The 13096-nt window shown below is 40.5% G+C and overlaps 1 protein-coding gene across 10 annotated transcripts in view; it reads right to left on the bottom strand.

Annotated features, from left to right (window-relative positions):
* The window catches only part of Afdn (afadin, adherens junction formation factor), a 132113-nt gene that overhangs the window by 106363 nt on the left and 12654 nt on the right, over positions 1 to 13096 (bottom strand). The window lies entirely within an intron of this gene.

Genomic DNA, 13096 nt, shown 5'->3' with positions numbered 1-13096 from the left:
CTACTTTCTAATATTCAAAAGAAAGCCCAAGTAGAGAAAACATTAAAACCTATCTTTATAACCTTTGTATATATAATTCATAAGTAGAAAGTTTCTGAGTTTCAGTAAGGGTAATCCCCCATACAAATTATATGCACTAAGGTTGATAAGCTATCATTCACCTATGTTATAATTTCCATCAATGCAAAATAACTTTTTAAACTATGGCAAGTTAATCAAAGAATTTGCTATAATCAAAACGTTCCCACCTACATCTACACTAAAACTGAAATCACAACACTCATTTATTTCAATGTTTAAAAATCTTCAAATTAACAGTATCTTCAAAGCTCTACCCTTTTTACTATTATTAACTAGCAAACACACATTTTTAAATATTTACTTTCTTTTTATTGAAAATTCTTTTCATTCTGATCACAGTTTTAAATTTGAGCACTTTCTTCAGTATTCTTACGTTGATGTCTTTCACAACTGACCCAAGACAGGTGCATGTGGTTGAGAATTGGGAAAGAGGTAGAAAGAGCAAACAACAAACAGTAACCTTGGAGTAGTCCCTGGGGCATAAATGTTACAGCTTTCTACTGTGTGTGTGTTGGGGGGGGGGGGGTTATAAACAACAACAGAAAGCTTGCTTCACAGCTTTGCTCAAGAACTGAAATACTTGCCTTGCCATACTAGCAGGATCCTGAACTACAGCTGGTACCTGGTACTACCAAGCTCCCTGGCCTATCTTCTTGTTGCACTGTCTGCATTACCAAATGACCACAGCAGACTGGAATGTCACTTAGTATCAGGCCTGAGGAAAACAAAAAGGTAAGCTGCATACATCAGTAGCCATTTTAGGAAGGAGGTCTGGTTGTTCAGGGGAGTTTCTAACTGGTTATTTACGAAAAGAACAGAGCAAAGTAAGACCAAAGCAAATAACTCACTTTTGAAATGAGTTTTCTTGATATGACTCACAAAATGAGAACTACTGTGAACAGAACCAGTCATGGAACGGGATTCTCAATCAGTGACAGGGAATTCTGCACCAGAGCAATTGCTTCAGCCAAACTCCCAGTTAAACGGACATACCAAGCTAGTGCACACATACGCCAGCCAGGAAAGGAAAGTGGTTTCTGGAACATGGTCTTCAATAACGCTACACATCACTGGGATGCACTCAAGACAGGGATACAGACATGCAGCAAGTGTCATTATGCCAAACACCACAATCAGTGATTCTGTATACACTAGTCGCAGTATCTAATTTAAGGATATGTATTTTAAAATGTGTCACATTTGTGTGTGTGTGTGTGTGTGCATGCACACACACTCAAGCATATATATGTGCATGCAGAAAAGTGTGTATGACAGTGCCTATGTGGAGGCCAGAGGACAAGTTGCAGGAGTCAGTTCTCTCCTTCCATATGAATCTCAAGGACCACACTCAATTTGTCAGGCTTACAGCAAGTACCTTTTCCCACTTATTCATATGTCAGCCTCTTAAGGATACTTTTGAAAAAAATAATACAATTTCTAGATGTATCTACATACAACATAAAAATAAACAAGCTTTCTTCCTTTTAAATTATGGAATGCAGAGTCAACCTAAAACATACAACACCAAACCTAATTATCTTACCAAAACTGCCGCTCCGCTGCAAAGAACACCAAATGATATAGTTAAACATAGAGTTGTGAATTTTCATCCTAAGAAAAGCAAGACGTTCTGCTACAAAGAGGCAAGCAAAGGAGGACAGCAGAAAGGAAAACACAGAAAATAATACCACGATGCAAATATTAATGCACACCCAGTGGCTACCAGGCGCCTGCCTTATGCCAAATGTTATATTAAAAGGTTTTATATATCTACTTAAAATTTCAAAACCCTGGGAAGTGGATACTATCCCAATTGCTGTCTGTTCCACAGAGAGACTTATCTATATACTGTTTGTACTTCAGGTTTCAAATGAGTGAGTTGGTTAAGCAGAGTGAGTTTATTAAGTATGTAGCAAACAGAAATAAAGGGGCAAATAGCAAACAGCAGATAGCAGCTGAGAGATGGCAAAACATCATCAAATCAGGTGCTTCCAACACCCAGCAGAGACAACTGAGAGCAAGCACATACCCTATCAGATACACACCCAGCAGAAGTTGACTGGGGAAGCCCCCGAGGCAGCCAGCTGTGTTCCTGACTGAGAGTCCTATGCAGAGCAGACTGCCCTCTCCAGAAATGAGCATCCCGCTTCTCTTTCCCACTGCAGGCATTTTTAGACTATGAGATAAACAGAAACCTGGTTGGAAATGGTTTAACTTCTGGCTGTTCTCAGGGGTGCAATGTTCTTTAGCTATTTGCTGTTCTCCTGTTACAGAGACAAGAGGCGGTCTGCCTCAGAAAAGGGTCTTCAGAGAGCACATGATAGAAACATGTTTGAATCTGAAGCAAGGGGTCCATCTCTTGATGTAGAATCAGCACTCAACAAACACAACAGCACATGACAATTTACTAACACAATTTATATTACAACGTCTCATGGGGAAAAACAAAACAAACAAAGATAAAGTAACTTGACCACGCTTACATAGCTTGGGCCAGAACTCTCTTGAGCAATTTTGAAACAAGAATCCATACTTTCAACAATTACCCTGCTATACTACCTCTTATCCTGCTGTACAAAAATAAGGTTGTAAACATACTCAGTTCTCAATAAGACAAACTAAACACTCAGGAAGCGTTCTACTACACAATAGATAACAGACAAAATAAACAAGTTCAAAACAGATCTGAGCTTGTGAAACTAAACAAGAACCTCACACAAAGGAAACAAAGACTAGAAAAGCCTGTCTGTGACTGTTCAATGACTGGCATGGGGCGAGAAGCTCAAGTGGGGGAAAAGAGTTCCCCTGGTGCGTCTTAAGAGTCCAGATCAATTAGTACCTAAATGTGAAAAGTTAAAACTGTAAAACTTTTAGAATAGGGAATATATTCATTCAAACAAGAGGGAGAAAACATGTAAACATCAAAGGCTGACAAATCTAAAAAAAAACTTTAAAGCTACATTAAAAGTTCTGGATGCAAAGAAGAACAAGAATAACATATTTGAAGAATAACTTATATATAAGAGATTGTTATTCAGCTATATAAAGAATTCCTACAAATCAATTCTAAATCAAAATTTAAAGGACAAACAGCTCACTGGAAAGACAAGGACAAAATATAAATAATTAAAATATCAGAATGAATACAAACTTTTGAAAAGATGGACTATTCTGGAAAGTAAAGTGTGAGTTTGACTTAGGTCATCTTGCTTGGCCAATACCTAGTAAATGAGAATATAAAAATCCTACCCTTAGTTATTCACTATTAAAAATAAATAAAACCTATCAGTACAGAAAGGAACAAATAAAAATGTTTAACTTCCTGTTTTAACTGTGGAAAAGCATAAGAACGTTAAGCATTCTTAGCTAGAAATAAGAATAATAACCACATTTTATTTAGATAATGGAATTCTAAACAGCAATTAAAATGAAAGTATGGTGTCCAGATCAGTAGTTTTCCTAAGGAGACAGAAAGACAGAACCAAAGGTAGAAAATCTAGAGGCTGTCTTTAAGTCTTGAAGTTTCTGAACCTCATTCAATTGAAAGAAATGTACACAATAATAGTAATGAATCCTTTACTGTTCTGGGAATCACATAAAAAAATAGGCTGACGCTAATACTGAAATTAATGCACAGTGCAATGCATTATCCAAAACAAGCAATGATGACAGTTACTACAAAGGAAGGACGCATCTAGGATATGCAGCAGAGGACGGTGCTCTCAAAACAGGAACTCTCCAAGAAGAACCATGTGTCGACCAGGAGAGTTCATCAAAGATATTTAGGACTAGGACTCTAAATATTCCCAGTATTAATTATCAAAGAATAGAAAGTAAAGAGATGGAAGCTATCTCTAAGAGAAGAAATAAAAAGCAAACCAACATAACTCTTGAAGATGGGACAAGTAAAGTTCATTTCACAGTGATGCTTTGATGTTGCTTTAAACATCTTAAATCTATACTAAATTTATCTTTTATTTACTCTGACAATTTCATACATCCACCCCCAATTTCCCTTTCTACTCCTCACACACACAGCCAACACATTCCCCTCCCACCTTCAGGGTCTCTCCATTTTTGGGGATGCGGGGAGCCCACTGAGTCTAAATGATGCCTTGCTGGACTAGTAATTGATAATGCTGACTTGATTGTATGCAGGACTTATGCAGGTAACCATACCTACATTGAATAAGTATGATGGTCATGTCATGTCCAGATGACAGTGTCTCTAAGCATTCTTCCCATCCTCTGGCTCTTACATGAAAGACTGTAAAAAGAGGGAATGTTCCCTCTTTTTATTATGCTTCCTAAGCCATGGAGATATTGATAGAAATGAACACTCAACAGTAAGTACCTCATTTTTAGCACTTTGATCAGGTGCTGCCCAGTGCAGAAGAAACTTCTCTGGCCAGGGGTAGGAGCATCGCTAATTTATGGGCATAAACATAAATATATAGAAGGCAGTTTGACTGCCAGGCAGTGGTGGCACATGCCTTTAATCCCAACACTCAGGAGACAGAGGCTGGTGGAATCTCTTGAGTTGGAGGCCACCCTGGTCTACAGAGTGAGTTCCAGGACAGCCAGGGCTACACAGAGAAACCTTGTCTTGGTGTGTGGGGGGGGGGGGGGGGGGGCGGAAGGAGAGGGGAGGGGAGGGGAGGGGAGGGGAAGGGAAGAAGGGAAGGGAAGGGAAAGGAAAGGGAAGGAAAAAGGAAAGGAAAGGAAAGGAGGAAGGAAGGAGGGAGGGAGGGAGGGAGGGAGGGAGGGAGGGAGGGAGAGAGAGCGCGAGCGGGAAAGGGAAAAAGAAAAGAAGGCAGTTTGACACGTTATAGTTTTTTTTTAATGTTGGGGAATATTATTTTAAGGTGTGTTATTTTTGTTTATGTTACATTTGTTTAATTCTGTGAAGCTGTGTTATTTTGCCTGTCTAAAACATCTGATGGTCTAATAAAGAACTGAATGGCTAATAGCAAAGCAGGAGAAAGGATAGGCGTGGCTGGCAGGCAGACAGACTATACAGAAGAAGAAATATGGGAAGAGAGGAAGATCTAGGACCAAGGGAGGAAGAAGGAGAACTCCAGGGGCCAGCCACCTAGCTACACAGCAAGCCATGGAGTAAGAGTAAGATTTACAGAAGTAAGAGAACAGGAAAAGACCAGAGGCAAAAGGTAGACTGGATAATTTAAAGTTAAGGCAAGCTGGCTAGAATCAAGCCAAGCATTCATAATTAAGAATAAGCCTCCATGTGAAATTTATTTGGATGCTGAGTGGCGGGCCAAAAGCCAAAGAGTAAAAACAAACAACAACAGAACACTGCAAATTAGTAACTGAAGAGTACTCAAAAGACATTAAGCCTGAAGACAGAATACTTTTATTCAGTGTTAAATCATCATCAACACATGTTCTCCTTACCTCTAGGCACTAGGAACAGAAAAATCCCTGCTCTCATGTAGTTTAAGAGTCTAGCAAGAAACATAGATAAGGTCCAGTAGGGACGGACTGTAGGTAGTCCAGAGGTGAGAGGAAAGGTGCAATGTCATGTAGGGAGCTGAAGAAGACTTGTCTACAATGGTATTTCAGCATGGCCTAACTGCAGGGAAAAAGCACTTCAAACCAGGGAAGCAGTGGGGACATCCAGGCAAAACCCAGCTGGCATGTTTAAAAAGCCTCAAGGAAAAGTGGATCTAGAAGACAAGGAGAAACCTTATGACTTACTGAGAGAGAGAACTTATAGGCTCTACAAGCTAAGGTAGTCTCTGAGGAATATAAAAACAAGAGTGGGCAGAAAAATTACATGACTTAAGTATGTATCTGGATGAAAATATAGTAATACACCAGAAATATCTGATACAATATAATACCACATCATACAAAACAAAACCTGAACAAAGTGGCAGGTAAGACAAGCTGGACAAGGATCAAGAGTAAGTAGAAGTTTAAGAAGTAGTTTAAAAAACAAACAAACCAACCAACCAATGGTGGTAGAACTTGCTGACAGGTTAGACATGAGGTACAAGGGAAAGGAATGTGTCAAAGATAAATGTCAGGTGCCCTGAAGAAGGAACACAGCATGACCAGTCAGTCAATTAGGCTAATCTACAATTCCTGGATTGCACCTAGAGATGTCTACAGAGCAATAGGCTAGTAAGGAGCTGGAGTTCAAGACAACAGCCAAGCTCAGCAATATAAATTCAGAACGTATGAACTCTAAAGCCATGAAGATGAAAGATGGAGAAAAAGTGGTTATACAGACCAAGCCCATGCATTTCCCTATATTTCCGGAGCAAACACACAAACAAACAAACAGTCATGAGTGCCAAGAGAAGAAAACGCCATGGATGACACACCAACTGCTTAGGATGAAATGGCAGAACAAGACGAAAATGATGCCATGGATGAGACACCAACTGCTTAGGATAAGATGGCAGAACAAGATGAAATGATGCCTGGGAGTCTGAGGCACTGATAACTCTGACCAAGGTGGGCTTGCAGAGAAATGTTCAGAAATTTATCACTCATCCTGAAAATGAACCAATTCAAACTGTGAGCAGAATACAGATACACTTTACCATCTTTTATATATGACAAGTCCACAGGAAATAGGTAACAGAATAATATATTCACTGACCATTTCACAAAATGCAATTGTTTGCCAGAATATGCAATCAATGTGAGCTTTACACTGAGTCTTACAAATTTTATATGTGTAACTCTCTGAAAATGGCACTTACTAGACAACCAATACTTGACTACTCCCCCGTTCCCATAGAGGATTCTGCAAGCACCCTAGAAAACAGAATGCTTTCTTGTTTTTTAATGTTAGATACCTTTTATCAGCCTATTAATTTATATTTTTACTGGTGAGGGCACAGAGGTCCTTGTGCTCACAGATAAGCACTAGGGAAACTAGGACTGTTAAACACACAGAGTTGTCTCTTCAGAGGAACCTATTTTCTGCCCAGAAGGCTGGGAATGGAGATGGCTAATAGCCATCTGTGACATGTGTGTTACCTGTAGGGCCAGGCCCACATCTGGTTCCCCCAGGCATCCCCAGGCTTCCCTAGACGCTTACTAACAGGACCAGAGGCAATTCATAGCCTTGGTGACCTCTGCACTATCTGTAGGGCCAGGCAACACCTGCCCCTATCCCTTACAAACAAGACTGAAGGTAGTTAATAGCCTAGTGAACTTTGTGCTATCTGTGTGACAGAGACCACACCAGATCCTCCCCCAGGCCCTCAAGATGACACATGCAGTTTATCTATAGAATCTATCTTCATAGAAGAGTCAACATGTACTTTGAAAAGAGTTTTGATGTAATTATGCCTTAAGCTTTATTGTGCACACCAATAACAACAAACTAGGGTTGTGTCACACCAGGAAACATTTTTCCAAATTGGACTGCACTTAAATGTGCCTAAAATAAACCAGCCAGTGTCAGACTCTTTTTTTTTTTTCCCTGAACGAACACTACCTACCAAGTTATGTTGAACCAGACTTTCTTCTTGTCTCACTCAGATCAACACTCTGATAGTCCTGCTATCTGCAGAGGACCCCCCCCACACACACACACACACTTTATCATGATGTTTGTGGAAATAAACTGAAAAAAAGGCTACTTTATCATTTGATATATGATATATATATGTGCCACAACAAATAAAAAGCTCATTAATCATTTTAAGTAATCAGATAACCACATACATATCTAACATGAAACACACACATGCCATACAGCCTAGAAGTGTGGTAGGCTAATCCATCTAGGTATGTAGTAGTATCATATATGCCATGTTCACAAGACAAAGTCTAATGACACACTTCTTTAAAACCCAGAGATTATGGTACATGACTATATTTACAATCACCAATAAAGCTAATTTCTATAACAGTCACTGCTTATTTTTTAACCTTTCCAAGTGTATGTTTTGGTCCTGGGGGAAATTTTAAGTTCACTTATTTTACACACACACACACACACACACACACACACACACACACACACACACACGAGGTATAAGAAAAAAGGGTGTGTCTATATGTCCATCTATACATACATAACACCTTAGTTCATTTTAAGAAACTACTCAGTACAGAAAGGAACGAATCATTAAAGTAAAAATGTTTGGTAATTTTTTTGTAGTTATTTGGAAAACAGGGACTTAAAATAAAAAAAAAATCAAAAGTAGTCAACACTTAAAAAAATCTCAAAAAAACAAAAACCCACCTATCTATAACCAATGTTCTCTAATGTTAACAGCACAGTGGTACAGTGTCTCAGAGCTTCTACTGCTTACTTGCTTCTTTCGCTGGCTCAACCTGCTTTCTTATACAACCCAAGACCATCAATCAATCATCAATCAAGAAACGCCCCACAGGCTTGCCTACAGGCCAACCTTATTGGAGGTATTTTCTTAATTGAGGCTCCTTCCCAGAAGATCCCTAGCTTGAATTAAGTTGACAAAAATCTGTCATAGTGTGCATAATGCCCTTGCTCTCAAGTCTCAAAAATGTACAGTGCAGGAACATGTCTTCAAAGTGTTCAAGTTTAGTGTAACCACTCTCCCCACCCTCCACCCCCGGGATGTGTGACGTGTTTGGAAACTAATGCTCCATTCTTCAATCTTGAGAATAAAATGGCTTTGTACCTTGTACCTAATGTAAGCAATACTGCCATGCCTTTGCCTTACTAGACTTCTCCACTGCACCTCTATGTCACTGCAGGGAGAATGTCAGAGATGGCTAAAAGGACAGAATCTGGGGTAGTGGGCAGGGAGTCCAGAGAGGTCATATGGGCATACCATACAATGATTAGAAGCAAAGGGGCTAATCAAGTTTATCAGGAGGCCATGCATTTTCACACTGGCCAATCTTTTACTGGAATTATCACAGTACTGGAACTCTAAAAAATCTCAACTCTAGCCATGTGCACTATAATTCCTACTGGACCCCCAGGATTTGGTTTATTTCCCTTTCTCCTCTACACTACTATAACATGCCCTCTCCAAGACTGTCCATCAAAATCAATCATAGTTTTGATTTAATTTTGTTTTTCTGATCAGTTTGTCATGAGTGGATGACAAAAATCTCACATATGGCAATTTTACCAGATACACTTGAACAAAATCAAGGCAGCATTTCCTGAGAATATTCTCAATTGGTTTCCAGCCTAAAACTGAAAATTGGTACTGGATCTTGGCAAAGGCAAGCCATCACCTAGACACTTGTTCTAAAGAACATTTAATCCAGACTCTGTGATAGGTAACAGCAGTAAGACATGAAGAGTGATATAAAGTCAAGTATCTGAAATTCAGGGAGGACACTGTTAATAAGACAGCACTACAAAAAGGAGCTACCAGCCAGCTACTACACACCAGGTCTCCAACTCCTCCACAAGATCCTGGGAGCCAACATAACTAAATCCCTAAACAAACACGCAGTGTGAAGTCAGCCTGTGAACACCACAAGCGCACTATGTCAGCTACCATCAGTACTCGTGTGTACTATGTACTATTTGCCTACTCCATCTCAGACTGATGGCTCCACAGGTAACTATATAGGTTTTGTTTTGTTGTTGTTTGTTTGTTTTTATTTAAAGAATGAACAGAGGGTAATAATACTGGACTAGAACACACCACCAGGAAGAGAGAAGAAAGTCACTAAGGGCACAGGAAAGAAGAATCTTTAGAAAGAGACTTAGTGCCATCAGGGAAAATAAAAAGAGGAGGAGGAGGTAGGGAAGGAAGACAGAGAGGGGGGAAGGAGAAGGAGAAAAAAGGCAGCGATCAAAGTCTTTTGTATGCACCACAATGGGCAACTGGTTTTGGCAATTAGGAAATGGGGGCTCTCAAGAAAGGCAACAGTGAGGTAGACGGGAAGCAAGACGGGCAAAGGTCAAATGAGTCAGAAGCACAAAGAAAAGGGAGACGTCTTCAAAGATCAGAGTAGAAATAAAGTATTGTAGTAGTTAGGAGATTTAACAACAACAACAACAAAAGGCTTTTTAACTAAAAAAACAGTAACAAAACACAGATAGGTAAGGTGACGGTACATGCCTGTAATGCTACAACTCCAAAGGCAGAGGCAGGATGATGAGGAGTTTCAGGGCAGACTTGACTACATAAAGAGAACCTATCTCAAAAAAATGACAACACACACTTATCTCTGATGTAAGTTTTCATTTGTTGTTTTTGAGACAGGGTCTAAATTAGTCCAGATGGGTCTGTAGCTGACTACAGCCCAACATGAGGTCCTGACCCTCAAGGGTCCACCTCTGGAACTGTGGGGACTATAGGCCTGTGTGCCTACACAGCCTCACTTTAGGCAACACTGAGAATCGAACCCAGAGTCCCTGAAAGAAACAAACCTATCCTGACTACCTCTCAACAGAATAAAAAAAAATAGATAAATAAAAAACAAAGACGATAAATGGAGGTAGAAAAGAAGGAAGAGAAAGTAAAAGAGGGAGAAATGGAGGACAGCAGCAAAATCCCAAGAGCAGCACCTCAAGAATGAAAGGCCAGCCTGGTGTGGTGGTACACACCTGTAATCCCAGTACTCAGAAGGCTCAGGCAGGAGGATTCTGAGTACACAGTAAGACCCTGACTCAATAAACAGGCACTAGTGAAAATGCTCTTTAAGTAATAAAACGGATCTTTATAAATGTTTCCTACAGATGATAAAAGAACTCTGGAAATGTATTTGCCAAGGCTCCTTAGAGGAACAGAACCAATAAAAGTAATATACATTAAAAGGGATTTTATGAGACTGATTTACACAATACAGTCCAGGTAGTCCAACAGCGCTCCATCACACCAGAGCAGCCAAAAGCCAGGTAGATGCTCAACCCACCAGGCTTAGTGCCTCAGGAATACCAAGCTGAAGGCACTAAAGGCCTAGTGTATTCCTGGAGAGCAGCCAGTTTTCAGTCTACATTAGAAAGCCAGCAACGGAACACAAACACAGCAGCAGCAGCAGCAGCAGCAGCACAGCGGATGAACTTGCCAGTACAAGTGAAGGCAAGCAGGCAAAGGCAAAATTTCTTTCTTCACCTTATTTTATTTGGGCTGCCACTAGATGATACTATCCACATTTAGGGTGGATTTCCTACCTCAACCTATCAAGAAAACTCCTGACAGGAGTGCCCAGCAGCTTGTCTTTTAATTGATTCCAGATCCAGCAAGTTGACAACCAATGTTAATCACCACAGCAACTTCACTGAATCATGACTGTCCATTTGATTGGAACCTCCAGGTCACCCCTTCATGATCCGGAAAGCCCTCTTCCTCTCTGTTTGTCTGTCTGTCTGTCTCTCTCTCTTTCCCCCCCAACCCCCACCCTCTCAGAGAATCTCCAACAAAGAAATGGTACCAAAACCCCGGCTCCACCTTCCTGGAGACTATAGCAACTTCCTCCCCTGTTGCCACCAGCAGCCCAAGTCCCCACCTGGCATTCAGCTTTTGACCATCCTTGGGCACAAACACAGCTTGTGGCAGACACATCATCACCCCCCACCTACAGCCTATATAATGTCCCTGCTCTAGTTTGGGCATGTGGCTTCTCTGGCCTCAATCTCTGGGACTGGAGAACCCACCCAGGAGTTGCTTTGCTCAAATAAACCTGTTGTTATACTTTTTTCAATTCAGCTTGATCTGGCTTTCTGTGTCAGCAGAGAAGCCTATTATGAGGGGACAGAAAACCTATTAATGACAAATGCTAGAGGACAGACAGGTGATAATAAGCAGTATCACCATGATGCTAGAAAGAGAATGCTCCAGTGAGTGTTGAAGGCACTTTAAACAAGACCAGGCAGTACTTAAAATCAACTTGACAAAACTTTGCAGCAGGGTGTAGGAAACTCAGGAGGTGTGCCTGCCTTGACTGAAGAACAAGCACACTTCTCTAACTTGGACTTCTGTGACAACTCCCTCTCAGGATGCTTCAACAGTTCTTTCCTTTCACTCACCCAACATTTGATGTTCTTGAGCTTTCTGACCTAGGTCTTTTGTCTCTCTGGTACCATTACTGCCCCCTCTCCCTAACTACACCTATGCTACATCCTCCCTGATACAGTTACCCAGAATCCCAGGTTCCCGATACTCTTAACTGTCTGAGTATGAAGTTTTTAGGAAACCCACAAGCACCTCAAATTAGATAAATTTGAAAAGAACACTTCTCCACTCCAATTCTAACTTACCACATATACTTTTTACTCTAGTTAATGGTATCACTGTATATCTGAATATCCAAGTAAACACTGGGATTTCCATAAACTCCTTTCTCTCAAACATTTTCTTTCACTCTCCTATGAGTCTGATTTACATCCTTATAACCTTCATTCTCTCCTTCCATGCAAACTGCAATAACTTAACTCATTCGGGTCACTGCCTCACACAGGCAAGAGCAATATGCCCAGGTCTCCGGCCAGCTCATCACTGGGATGGTGCTTAACCCAACTTACACTCCAGGGTTTTGCTGACACCAGTCTCCTCGGTCCCAACTAGACTAGTATAGCCACAGTCATGTACACAGATATATACAGTATTTCATCTCTAACTTATACTGTGAAAAGAGAAACACTTAAAATCCTTTTACAGGGAGGAAAGCAAATCACTATGAACAATCACAACACCTATATGAGCTCAACAACTTTGAATACTTCTATCACACAGTTCTCCAATCCTCCTCTGCCCAAAGTGGACTCATCTGAACTTGACTGTGCTCCTATCATACCCAGTTTCTCTTGCTTACCTTATAGCCCCCAATGTTGAAACAACATGCACACTACAGGTAAGTCACACAGCAGGTAAATGTCTTCGGACTAATCCCCAAAACTATCCCACTTCTCATTTGAAAGCCCCAGTTTATAAACACATCCCACATCCCCACGACCTAAACAAAGACACTTTTTGTAGTTAACCATTTTTATTCCGCTTTATCTTCCACACTAAAATCAAGCTAAGCAGAAAAGGATCCTGTGTCGTGTCACATTCTCACTTAGTACACCCGCAGACCA

This window comes from Peromyscus eremicus, chromosome 8b (assembly GCF_949786415.1).
Source record: "Peromyscus eremicus chromosome 8b, PerEre_H2_v1, whole genome shotgun sequence".
NCBI lineage: Eukaryota > Metazoa > Chordata > Mammalia > Rodentia > Cricetidae > Peromyscus > Peromyscus eremicus.
This window is presented reverse-complemented; position numbering and strand designations above follow the sequence as displayed.